The 13,677-nt window shown below is 44.0% G+C and overlaps 1 long non-coding RNA gene across 1 annotated transcript; it reads left to right on the top strand.

Annotated features, from left to right (window-relative positions):
* The first annotated feature begins 11,604 nt into the window (after positions 1–11,604).
* On the top strand, positions 11,605–12,879 carry LOC132234717 (uncharacterized). The gene is made up of 3 exons (XR_009452919.1): positions 11,605–11,728; positions 12,037–12,466; positions 12,660–12,879. It is a non-coding gene; the product is annotated as an uncharacterized LOC132234717 (long non-coding RNA).
* The last annotated feature ends 798 nt before the right edge of the window (positions 12,880–13,677 follow it).

Genomic DNA, 13,677 nt, shown 5'->3' with positions numbered 1-13,677 from the left:
GGGTCAGATACCCAGTCAGGACACATACAAGAATCAACCAATGAATGCATAAAAAATAAGTGAAACAACAAATCAATGGGACTCATCTCTCTCTAAAATAAAATAAAAATTAATAATTATGCTGTATGTGCATGCATATATGCTTATTACTAAAATGAGTATTCTAGAGATTATGTAAAAATCGCCATGCGTCTACAATGTCCTGACCTAATACTATGATACTGGCATTTATATTTACCTATGTATTTACCTTTGCCAGTATTCTCTATTTTTTCATATGACTTGAAATTACTGTTTAGTGCCCTTTTATTTCAGTAGAATTTCTTGTAGAACAGGTTGCATGGTATTGAATTCCATTAGTTTTTATTTATCTGGAAATATCTTAATTTCTCTTTCATTCTTGAAGGATACTTTTGTTGGATATAGAAATCTTATGACACTTCTTCAATACTTTTACTTTTTAAATCTTTATTACTGGGAGTATTACAGATGTTCCATCTCCCCCCACCCCCCCCCCCCCCCCGCCACCACTACTCCCTCCCATCCTGCCCCATCTCAGGCCTTCACCAATCTATTGTCTGTGTCTATAAGATCTTTGGTTAATCTCTTCCTGCTCCCCTCCCCGTTTCTCTCTGAGATTCATCAGTCTGTTCCATGTTTCCATGCCTCTGATTACATTTATTCACAAGTTTATTTTGTTCATTAGATTTCTTGTTCATTTATTTTTATTTTGAGTCAATTGTTGATAAATATGTATTTATTGGCATTTTATTGTTTATATTATTTTATCTTTCTTTTTCTTCTTTTCTCTTCTTAAAGAATACCCTTCAACATCCTATATAATAAAACCCTAAAATGCAAATTGACTGAACAGTGGAATGACTGTTCGCTATGACACGCACTGACCACAAGGGGCAGATGCTCAATGCAGAAGCTGCTTGCTCCCTGTGGCCCATGCACTCCCACAGAGAGAGCGCCGCTCAGCCAGAAGCCAAGCTCACAACTGGTGAGCACAGTGGCGGTGGTGGGAGCCTTTCCTGCCTCCATTGCAGGCGGGCGGTAAGAAGCGAAGGGTCCCAGACTGCAAGAGGGATGTCCGCTGAGGGGTCCTAAACTGCAGGAGGGCACAGGCTGGCCTGAGGGACCCTCCCCCACCCCAGTGCATGTAATTTCATGCACCAGGCCTCTAGTTTCATATAATATAGGTTTGATGGTGTTAAACTCCTTTAGCTTTTTCTTATCTATGAAGCTCTTTATCTGACCTTCAATTCTAAATTATAGCTTTGCTGGGTAGAGTAATCTTGCTTGTAGGTCCTTGCTATTTATCACTTTGAACATTTCTTTCCACTCCCTTTTGGCCTGTAAAGTTTCTGTTGGGAAATCAGCTATCAGAGAGAAATATCGATGTGAGAGAAACACATCGATTGGTTGCTTCCTGCACAAGCCCTGCCACAAAGGTATGTGCCCTTGACCAGAATCAAACCCTGGACCCTTTGGTCCTCAGACTGACACTCTATCCACTGAGCCAAACTGGGTAGGGCAATAAAAGTATTTTTTTAAAAAAGATAATATGATTTTTATCCTTTCTTTTGTTAATGTGGTGTATTACAGTGATTGATTTGCAAATGTTGAACCATCCTTGTGCCCCTGGAATGAATCCCACTTGATCGTGATGTATTCTTTTTTGGATGTACTGTTGTATTCGATTAGCTACCATTTTGTTTAGGATTTTTGTGTTTATGTTCATCAGGGATATTGGTCTGTGTTTTTTCTGTGTGTGTGTGTGTGTGTGTGTGTGTGTGTGTGTGTGTGTTATCAGTTATTGGTATCAAGGTTATATTGGCCTCATAGAATGTGTTAAGAAGTATTGCCTCTTCATTTTTTTTTTTTTGGAAGAGTTTGAAAAGGATAGGTTTTAATTCTTCTTTGAACATTTGGTAGAAATCACTGGTGAAACCATCTGGTCCTTTTGGGGGAGGTTTTTGATGGTTGGTTTAATTTCCTCACTGCTGATCAGTCTATTTAGATTTTCCAATACTACGTGATTTAGTCTAGGAAGGTTATATATTTCTAGGAACTTATCCATTTCTCTAGGTTATTGAATTTGGTGGCATAAAGTCTTTCATAATATTCTAGTATGATCCTTTGTATATCTGTGATGTCTGTGGTGACTTCTCTTCCATTTCTGGTCTTTTCCCGTTTTTCCTTAGTCAGTCTAGCCAGGAGTTTGTCAATTTTATTAATCTTTTCAAAGAACCAGCTCTATGTTTTATTGATTTTTTGTAGTTTTTTTGTTCTCTATTTCATTTCATTCTACTCTAGTTTTATTTACTTTCTTCTGCTGACTTTGAGTTGCTTTTGTTCCTCCTTTTCCAGTATTTTAAGATGTGATGTTCGGTTGGGATTTCTCTAGTTTCTTGAGATAGGCCTGTAATGATATAAACTCCCCTCTTACTACTGCTTTTGCTGCATCCCAGAGGTTTTGATATGTTGTGTTATCATTCTCATCTTTTATTTCTTCTTTGATTCAGTCATTTTTTAGTAGTATGTTGTTTAATCTCTATTTGTGGGGTGTTGTTTTTTTTTTACTTCCTCTTTGTAGTTGATTTATAATTTCAAGGCATTGTGGTGAGAAAATATGCTTGGTATAATTTCAATCTTTTTGAATTTGTTGATGCTAGTTCTGTGACCCAACATATGGTCTATCCTTGAGAAAGTTCCATATGCAGTGGAGAAGAATGTATAACCTGATGTTCTGGGATGAAATGTTCTGTAAATGTCAATTATATCTATTTGGTCTACTGTTTCATTTAAGGCCGATATTTCTTTATTGATTTTTTTATTTGTTTGATCTGTCCAGAGCTGTCAATGAAGTATTAAGGTATCCAACTATAATTGTGTTTTGATTTGTTTTTCCTTTTAGTTCTGTGAGTTAATATATTTTTATGTTCCCTGGTTGGAGTGCATATGTATTAGGAATTGTTATGGTTTTTTTCTTAATATATTTTTATTGATTTCAGAGAGGAAGGGAGAGATAGAAACATCAATGATGAGAGAGAATCATTGATTGGCTGCTTCCTGAACACCCCATACTGGGGATCAAGCCTGCAGTGTGGGCATGCCCCAGACCAGAATCGAACCCTGGGCCCTTCCACACAAGCCGACATTCCATCCACTGAGCCAAACAAGGTAGGGCTGTTATGTTTTCTTGATGTAATGCTCCCTTTAACATTAAGTGTCCGTCTTTGTCTCTTGTTACCTTCAGTTCTATTTTGTCAGATATAAGTATGACTGCACCTACTTTTTTGTGGATATTATTTGCTTGGAGAATCATTATGCACCTTTTTACTTTGAATCTAGCTTTGTTTTTGCTGTTTAGATGTATCTCTTTTTAAAAAATATATATTTTATTGATTTTTTACAGAGTGGGAGAGGGATATTCAGAAATATTAATGAGAGAGAAACATTGATCAGCTGCCTCCTGCACACCCGCAACTAGGGATGTGCCCGCAACCAAGGTACATGCCCTTGACTGGAATCGAACCTGGGACCCTTCAGTCTGCAGGCCAATGCTCTATCCACTGAGCCAAACCAGTTAGAGCATAGATGTATCTCTTATAGGCAGCATATGGTTGGGTTTTGTTTTGTTTTTTTATCTACTCTGCTACTCTATGCCTCTTTAGTGGCGAATTCAGACCATTTACATTTAGGGTAATTATTGATGGATGAGGATTTCCTATAGCCATTTTATTTTTTGTTTTCTGGTAGCTTGGTGACTCCATTGGTTCTTTTCCTTTATGCTTCTGTCTGTTGTTTTGTTTGGTGGGATTCCATACATCTTTCCTGTTTCCTCTTTTTTTAAGCTCTATGTCCTGTTTTGGGGATTTTTGTGTGTAGTTACCATTAGGTTTATAAAAAGTGAAGTTGCAAATATATATTGTAGTTTTTTCCCTTTTAAATGCATCTGATCTTTATCTTCCTTTGCCAGTTCATACCTTTCCCCCTTCCTCTTGTATGTTTTTGTTGTCACAAATTATCCCTGTTTATGCTGCAAGTTTTTTGGCGATCTTACTCGTAGTGTTGTGACCTTGTGTTCTTTGTTTCAGGTAGAATAACTCCCTTGAGTATTTCCTGCAATGGAGGTTTCCTGGTAATAAAAATCCCTCAGCTTCTGTATGTCTGGGAATGTTCTTATTTCTCCTTCATATTTAAAGGATAATTTTGCTGGCTATATTATTTGTGGCTGGTAATTTCTCTCTTCCAGACGTTTGACTATTTGGTTCCACTCTCTTCTGGTTTGTAGAGTTTCTGCTGAGAAGTCAGATGAAATTCTGAGGAATTTTCCTTTGTAGTTCACTTCCTTATTTTCCCTGGCTGCTTTGAGAATTTTTTTGTCATTGATTTTTGACAGCTTCATTACCAAGTCTCTTGGAGAAGGCCTCTTTGGATTGATGTAACTAGGTGTTCTTTTTGCTGTAGCCTTTCTTGCATTGCTGGTCTGGTGGTAATAAACTCTTTTAGCCCTCTTTTGTCTGTGAAATTCTTTATTTCATCTTCAATTTTGAATAATAGAGTAGTCTTGGATACAGTTTCATTATTTCGTATACTTCATGCCACTCCCTTCTGGCCTGAAGTGTTTCTATTGAGAAATCAGCTGATAGACTAATGGAAGTTCCCTTCTACATAAGTTTCTGTCTCTCTCTTGCAGCCTTTAAGGTTCTTTCTTTGTCTTTAATATTTTCCATTTTAATTATGATGTGTCTAGGTGTGGCTCTTTTGAGGTTCATCTTGATTGGGACTCTGTGTTTCCTGAAGTGGAGTGACTTTTTCCTTCACCAGGTTAGGGAAATTTTCTGCCATTATTTCTTCAAACAGGTTTTCCATTCCTTGCTCAGATTCTTTTTCTGGTACCTCTAGGATGTGATTGTTTTTACATTTCATGTTGTCCCAAAGCTCCCTTAGACTCTCCTCCTGCTTTTTAATTTTTTTTCTAAATGCCACTCGAATGAGCGTTTTTTTCTACCTTGTCTTCTAATTTGCTGATTCGGTCCTCTGCTTCTATTAGTCTACTGTTTATCCCTTCCAGGAAGCAACAGCTATGTCATTTTTCAGATATGCTTGATTGTTATTGATGGTTGCTATCTCTTTTTTTATGCTGCTGTAGTTTGCATTAAGTTCCATAATGTTCTCATTAAGCTGCTTGTAGTTCTCACTAAGTTGCTTGAGCACCCTTATAACCATTACTTTGAATTCTTATCTGAAAAATTGCTTGCCTCCATTTGATTTAGTTCCTTTTATGGCAATTCCTCCTTTTCTTTCATTTGGGGGTTGTTTTCTTGTCTCCCTATTTTTACTGTCCCTTTGTATTTGTTTCTATATATTAGATCAAACTGCTATGCCTCCAGACTTTATAGAGTGGTCTGGTAGTAGTAGGTGTTTTATGGGTAGTAGGTGTTTTGTGGGACCCAGTTGTGCAGTCTCTTAGATCTCCTGAGCTGGGTGCTCTAGGAATGCCACTTGTATTACTTGGGTTCTCCTGTTGAAACTGGGTCTTGAATGTTGTTGTCACATTCTTGGATGGAACCTCCTCTCAGGCAGGCTGACTATAAGGCTTACTCCTGCCCACATCATGCAAGCAGTTATGAAGGTGCTGACAGAACAGAAAAAATACAACAAAACAAGAAAAAAAACAAAAACATACACAAGACACCTACAATAACAACAAAAGCCACCATCAGAGAAGAGAGAATTATGAAAGAGAACAGAGAGTAAGAGTAATAGAAGGAAAGAAAGAAAAAATATGAGAAAACAAAACAAAAAGGGGGGAAGAAAAAGGAATATGAAGGGGCAGACATGAAATAAAGAAAATAAGAATAAAGAATAGGGGAAGGAAAATGGTATAAAATAAAAAAGAAACAAAATTTTGAAAAGGAAAACGGAGGAGAAAGTAGACCCGAAATAAGAAAAGAAAAAAATATGAGAAAGTAGGAGAAAAAGAAAAAAGGGGAAAAAGTTGAGTAGGAAAAGGGAAAAGTTAGATATATGAATGAAACAATAGAGATTAAATTAATAACAAGGCAATAAAGCAAATAAAGAAGATAAAAAAGAAAACAGAACAAATCAACAAATGACAAGTGCTGGAGAGGATGTGGAGAAAAAGGAACACTTGTGCACTGCTGGTGGGAATGCAGACTAGTACAGCCACTATGGAAGACAGTATGGAGTTTCCTCAAAAAACTACAAATGGAACTCCCATTTGACCCTGTGATCCCACTTCTAGGAATATATCCCAGGAAACCAGAAACACCAATCAGAAAGGATATATGTACCCCTATGTTCATAGCAGCACAATTCACCATAGCTAAGATCTGGAAACAGCCTAAGTGCCCATCTGTAGATGAATGGATTAGAAAACTGTGGTACATCTACACGATGGAATACTATGCTGCTATAAAAAAGAAGGAACTCTTACCATTTGCAACAGCATGGATGGAACTGGAGAGCATTATGCTAAGTGAAATAAGCCAGTCAATGAAGGAAAAATACCACATGATGTCACTCATTTCTGGATAATAAAGACCACTATAAACTTATGAACAAAAATAGATACAGAGGCAGAGCTGCCTCGAACAGACTGTCAAACTACAGCAGGAAGACCGGGGAGGGTGGGAGGGCAGGAGGGGGGTGGGTAAGAGATCAACCAAAGGACTTGTATGCATGCATATAAGCATAACCAATGGACATAAGACACTGGGGAGTAGGGGAGGCCAGGGGATTGTCAAGGGCGGGGGTAAAAAGGAGACATATGTAATACTCTTTGTAATACTTTAAGCAATAATAATAAAAAAAAAAAAAACCCTGGGCAGCCCTAGCTGGTTTGGCTCAGTGGATAGAGCTTCGGCCTGCGGATTGAAGGGTCCCGGGTTTGATTCCGGTCAAGGGCACATACCTGGTTGTGGGCTCGATCCCCAGTGGGAGGATGTGCAGGAGGCAGCCAATCAATGATTCCCTCATCATTGATGTTTCTATCTCTCTCCCCCTCTCCCTTCCTCTCTGAATCAATAAAAATATATTTAGAAAAAAAAAAGAAGAAGAAAACAGAGAGCCCTAGCTGGTTTGACTCAGTGGATAGAGAGTTGGCCTGCAGACTGAAGGGTCCCAAGTTCGATTCTGGTCAAGGGCACATGACTGGGTTGCAGATTCAATCCCCAGTAGAGGCATGCAGGAGGCAGCCAATCCAGGATTCTCTCTCATCATTGATGTTCCTATCTCCCTCTCCCTTTTTGTCTGAAATCAATAAAAAAATATTTAAAAAAAAGAAAAAAGAGAAAAAAAGTGGTGTGGTGTTCACCTCAGCAGAGTTTAGTGCCTCCTGAGAGCTCCTTTGGATCATGCTCTTCTGATAACTGCAGCGACTGTTTTGGGTTTCCCAGGAGGTACTTAGGTGTTAACCACTGTCAGAAACTGTCCTCCTTTGGCTTTCAGCAACCTGCTTGAAGCTCCATGAGATCCACGGTTTGTGTCTGTCTCCACGGGACTTGGCTGTGCACAGAAGGGGCCAAGTTGCTCTCTAAAGCAGGTTAGCAGCATGGGGCACAAGGCTGGGTCAGTAAACTTCCCCAGGATCCCTGGGCTCCACCTCAGCCTGCCTTTGCCTGCCAGCTGTCAATCTTAATCACTGAAAAGTTGGTTTCTGAAAGGGCTTTAGGCGGAATCAGGAGTCTAGACCCCTGGAAGGAGAGGTACTGTTCAGATTTCAGGGAAAGTGGTGGGTGAGTTTCCCTGTCCAGAGCTACTCCTCTGTGAGTGGCCCAGAATATGACTGCCCTTGGCTGGGCAGAGATCCTCGTATGTAATCCAGTGGGATCAGCTGGAAACCTGGAGTTTCTATCAACTCTCCCTTGCTGGGGAAGCACCAGTCAGGTTCCCGAACAGTCCCACCCCCAATCCAGTCACTGATGCTAAGACTGTTGAACCCCACAGGCATGGCCTCTACTGCTATCTCCTCTGCTAAGGTCAAGATAGAGTGTATTCCAGGCAGGACTTCTGAGGGTGGGGCAGGTCATATCTCCAGGGTGGGTTTATTTCCTTTTTCTGGGCTGTGCCTTCTGTGAGTGGCTTGTTCCTCTCAGGAAAAAATAGCCATTTTGGTTTGGGGGGATATGACCAAATGCAGGACTCCCAGGTGCTGCTTTTCCATGTCTCCCCCCAGTGCTTCCCACCCCAGCCCCTCCTTAGAGTCCACACTGCCCTCCCTCAACCAAAGCCTCAGGTAAGTAACTACAAATGAAATTCCTGTGCTCTGGGTTAAAAACAAAACAAAACAAAACACATAAAAATAGAAACAGAGGCTTTCTCTCGGAGCAGCTCTGGTCTCCCAAACAGCAGCCCTGCTGCCTTTCAGGACTGGATGTTATGTGGGCCGCTGGTGTTGGCTCTGGTGCTCCGGGCTGTGCAGCCTCGCCTGCGTTCCAGGCCTCGGTCTTCTGAGGGAAAAGACCCTCCTGTAGCTGAGAGATCCCTCCTCACGCTTGGCCTGCTACCCATGAGCGCTGGGTCAGCCCTTTTTGTGACCTTGCCCTTGCTTCCAATCTCCAGGTGTTTCCTGTTCTTCCTTGATATAAGTCTCAGCTGGACCTCAGTTGGTAATCCTGGGTATATATGTTCCCCATTTTAGTTTTTGTTATGCCCAGATTTCAAGATCCCCAATAGACCAACAGAGAGCCAGCCGAGTCCGATGCAAAAGCAGAGAGTCTTTTATTCAAACCCAGGCTTGGCTCCCCTACCCTCCTTACTGTCACAGCAGCAAGTGGCAGAGAGAGAGCTAGCCAGGTGGGAAGAGGAGTTTTATAGGGGGGTGGAGTAAGGGGAGGAGAAGGGACTGTGGGCCCTGCCGATTGACCAGGCACAGGTCTCGTTACACAGGATGTGGTCATATCTATGGCGTGCACGTCCCTTGATTGTCATTGGTTAGTTTAGAGAAATCCTGGGTGTGGCTAGCAGAGGCTTGGGCTTCCGGGAAGAAGCCTTGCCGAGCACATGGCTGCTGCCCCAACATGGAGGATTCGGGGCAAGATGGAGGGCATAGCCCTCGCCCTTTCATTCCCCCCTTTGTCTTGGAACTTCTGGCTCAATCATGAGACGGACTGCATTTCTATTTCACCGTTGCTAGAGGCCCGTACTGGGCACACAGAACTATCAACTGTCTATTGAAATAGGATTTTTCTCCTTAAAATTCCTCCATGGCTATCAAAAAGCCAAATCAAGACTAATTTATCTACTGTATTCAATTTGGCCTGATGTTTGCATAAACACAACAAGAATGGTAACCGACCACCTTTGCTGGAATCTCATGGTTGAATCTTAATGTGCCCCGTAGGGCCAGGAAGCCAAGCCATCCAGCTGCCTTCAGGCCTGCCTGCAGTATCTGCTGAGTTAGGTGAATCTCTCACCTGTAGTAACTCCACCTGAGCCCACGCTCCAGGCTTTAAGGCCCATCTCAGTAGCCCTCCTACCTGTTGCAGCCCAGAGTGTGTGGGGGTTCCGCAGGGATGCAGAGGCATCTTTACTGCTCCCCTTCTACTCTTACCAACCGCCAGTGATGGTAGGGCATGGGCCTGATGCTCCAGCGCCAGCCATCTTCAGGGCTTCCAAGCAGGATACCAGGCTTTTTTCGTGGCATTCTTACTGGCTTTAAGTCTTTAGAGCTCAGACAGGGCTCTTTAAAACATGATACTCCAGTCAAAGTTTTCCGTTAATAAAACCATTATTAGGAACCAGTCTTATTGAATATATGCAAAGAAATGTATTGCCATGACTTATTTAGCATTGCCAAATTTCGGAGGAATTACATAAGAAAAACATACTGATCTGCTCTAAGATTTTCTGACTTTCCTTACCAATTCCTTTTCTTTCAACAGAGACCAAAACCTGATGGGCACCCTTCCCTGCCCAGTTGGGCACCTGCCCTCTTGGCAGCTAGACACCCTTTACTTTGGGGGTTCACCCCACACAGTCTCCTTTCAGGATAACCAACATACATTCAAACCTGCAAGAGAATCAAAGGTCAATATAACATATCAATACAATGAAACATAATATTGGCATCATGGCCGCTTCAGGCAGCCAAATATTCTGCTACTAAACATGTGATACTAAAGTCTATTCTTGACCTTCCTATACATTGTCTTTGTCTCTTTGGAGCCATGTCCATGAAGATGCAGGCATCATCTAAGTCTATTATACAGTACTAGGGGCCCGGTGCACGAAATTCGTGCACTGTGTGTGTGTGTGTGTGGGGGGGTGTCCCTCAGCCCAGCCTGCCCCCTCTCACATACTGGGAGCCCTCAGGCATTGACCCCCATCACCCTCCAATCGCAGGATCGGCCCCTTGCCCAGGCCTGATGCCTCTGACAGAGGTGTCAGGCTTGGACAGGGGACCCCCATCTCCCCCTGATCACTGGCTCTGGCCCCCGCCCGGGCCTGAGGCCTCTGGCCCAGGAATCATGCCTGGGCAGGGGACCCCCATCTCCCTCTGATCGCTTGCTCCACCCCCCGCCCAAGCCTGACGCCTCTGACCCAGGCTTCAGGCCTGGGCAAGGGGACCATCATATCCCCCCAATCCCCGGCTCCGCCCCCCACCCAGGCCTGATGCCTCGGCCAGAGGAGTTGACCCTCATCACCCTCCGATCACCAATCACTGGATCGGCCCCTTGACCAGGCCTGAGGCCTCTGGCAGAGGTGTCAGGCCTGGGCAGGAGACCCCCAGCTCCCCGTGGTTGCAGGCTCCGCCCCTGCCCCTGCAGGACGCCTCTGGCTGAGGCATTCGGCCCGGGCAGCTGGGACCCGCAGCTGCAGCAGCCCCGCGATCGTGGGCTTCGCTTTAGGCCCAGGCAAGGGACCCCTAGCTCCTGGGACTGCCAGCTTCGACCGTGCCCAGCTCCCATCGCTGGCTCCACCCCTACTTCCTGCTATCACTGGCCAGGGCGGCAAAGGCGCCTGATTCTCCAATCATGGCTGGGGGACAGGGCAAAGGCGGCCCCAGGGCCGCCTTTGCCCTGCCCCCCAGCTCTTAGCTCCCCCCTGGGTTTCTGATCACTGTCAGTGGCAGGGGGCTTCTTCCTGCTTTCCCTTTCGCCTCCCTGCATTGTGCCTACATATGCAAATTAACCGCCATCTTGTTGTCAGTTAACTGCCAATCTTAGTTGGCAGTTAATTTGCATATAGCCCTGATTAGCCAATGAAAAGGGTATCGTCGTACGCCAATTATCATTTTTCTCTTTTATTAGATAGGATTGTGGGAGCTCCCAGTAGCAGGAGTGATCCCGAGCAATGTTACCAGCATCAGGCAGGTAGAGCACTCCCTAGCTTGAGCTTGACCGGGTTGCGTTGATCTCGATCGACACTCCATTTGGTGATGAAGTCTTCCCGGATCACGGATGGGTCTGCTGACCGGACGTGAGTGTGATGGACCCAGGTCGCGACGCCGTCTACCTTGAGAGCGGTGGGGGTCATCAGCACCACAGTGTAGGGACCCTTCCAACGTGGCTCGAGGGTCTCCCAGTGGTGCCTTCTGACGTAGACCCAATCTCCTGGTCTGTGCTGATGAGGAGTTGGGGTTGGGCCGGTCTCATAGATGGCGCGGAGGCGCGGCCAAATGTGCTCGTGTGCCCTCTGGAGCCCTCTCAAAGAAAGAGATAGTTCTTGCAGCAAGAAAGTCAGCTTTAAGGTTAGGAATGATAGGGGTGGCCTGCCAAACATGATAGGAGAGCCACCCAGTCCCCGCCAGTTTCCATGGTTCCTTTCTACCTGCCCTGAACTCTGGGGTCTATAAGCACAATGTAATTTCCAATTTGCCCCAATAGCCCTGGTTACTACCTGCGTTACTCGTGAAATAAAGGCTGTTCCATTGTCGGACCCTATCATAGCCTCCGGTTCTCCCAACCCAACGAGGTTTCGGCCAGTCTCTGAGTCAGGTTCCTCCTCTCTTGGAGAACTTCAAAGTCCTGATGGCTTCTAGGTAACCCTGTTTATTAGTTACAGCGCTCTGCTTTCTTGCCTTTCTACCAGTTCCCTTTGTGGCAGAGCAGCAACCAGGCCTCTTTCAAGGGAGTGTGCTAGAAGGGGATATTAGCCCCTCCTTTGCTAGCAGCAACAGGTACCAAACCCTTTCAGTACATTTGATCAGCTTCATTCTTGCCCACCTTTACAGATTCTAAGGCCCATTGTCTACCTTTAACCAGCAAGCCAAATGACACTGGCCTGTAATATTTAATTCAGCACAGGCAGGGGGAAGGGCCCATGAAATCTCTGCCCTGAGGAACTGTGAGCCCCACCCTTAAATGTCCCAATCAGACTAGAAAAGCCACAAATACCTTTTAAATCTACCCCAGAATTCCAAAATCCCAACCCAGCACAGAATATCACATAGCAAATCAAAGTTCCCAGCAAACAAACAGACAGAGATGTTTACTAGTTAGGCGGGCCAATTCCACCTCTGACAGAGAGCAAGCGCCCTTGGGGAAAGATCCCAGCGGCTGCTCAGGGAGCTTTGCTATTGGTCAGAGCACTCAGCCTCAAAGAAATCAAGCGTGTGGTTTTTGGGGTTTTTTTTCCGCAGACTTCCACACTTACATGAATAAATAATTATACCCAAGCAGACATACAAACATCAAATAAACATTTACATTTACACCCTTTCAGTGAACAAGTACTTTTACAGTCTTGGGATCTTGAGCAGATAACAGGAACACCGCCCAAGTCCCCTGATGGGGGCCTGACAGGAACAGATGTGGGGGCCTCCCTTTCCCACATCCCAGGACAGGATTCTTGACCTATGTCTCATCCAGATAGAAACGGTACTCATCACAAACAAACAAATCCAAAACCAAAAATCAAGAAAACCAAGACCAGAAGTACCCTCTGACGTTTCAGGGGTACCAAGGAAGGAGAAGTTAGGCTGAGTCCAGCCCTTCTCACAAACCACCACCAGTGACCAGTCCCAGCTCACTGGCCTACCATCCATTCAACATTTCTCTTTCCTCCCATCACACCAAAGCCATGCTTTCTAGTTAGTTAGAACTCTTAGCCTTAATTTTTAGGTGACATGTAAATAATTAACATTCCTCATATTAGCAATACATTCAAAATTTTTAAGAGACACAGAAATTTCACTAGTTAAGCAATTTTAAACAACAAAGATACATATTTAAGCAATAAGGACAGATCAATTTACAGCATGCAATCTAAACCACAGCTTTGGGTAAACACATTATCCTGGGTCTCCAGAACACTGAACTGGAGCCCTCCGACCCTGGGACAGCTGCGCTGTCCCTCCCAGGCAAAGGAAAAATGTGCCCTCTAAGACCAGTATGAAACCAGCTTCTACCTGAAATAATAGTACTTTACTTTAGAAATTGGATTACTGATATCAGTTCCTTTTAAAGACTTTGACATAACCTTTAATTGTCCTTAGTTTAAGGAAAGCAGGGTTTTCTAGATTTAAGAGATTAACTTAAAAATAAATCCTCGAGGCAAGCACACTTCCTGCCCCATTCACATTTCTGCAGCAAAACTCTGCCTTAAAGCTCCACCCCTGACTAAATCAGAGGGAGGGGCCTTTGCTGTTTCAAGATGGCAGCCCCCAGGGGAGCAGCAAGTCATGTGGCTGCATTGTAG

Source organism: Myotis daubentonii, chromosome 5 (assembly GCF_963259705.1).
Source record: "Myotis daubentonii chromosome 5, mMyoDau2.1, whole genome shotgun sequence".
NCBI classification, from domain to species: domain Eukaryota; kingdom Metazoa; phylum Chordata; class Mammalia; order Chiroptera; family Vespertilionidae; genus Myotis; species Myotis daubentonii.
The sequence above is the reverse complement of the archived record's forward strand: the minus strand, read 5'-3'. Positions and strand labels throughout refer to the sequence as shown.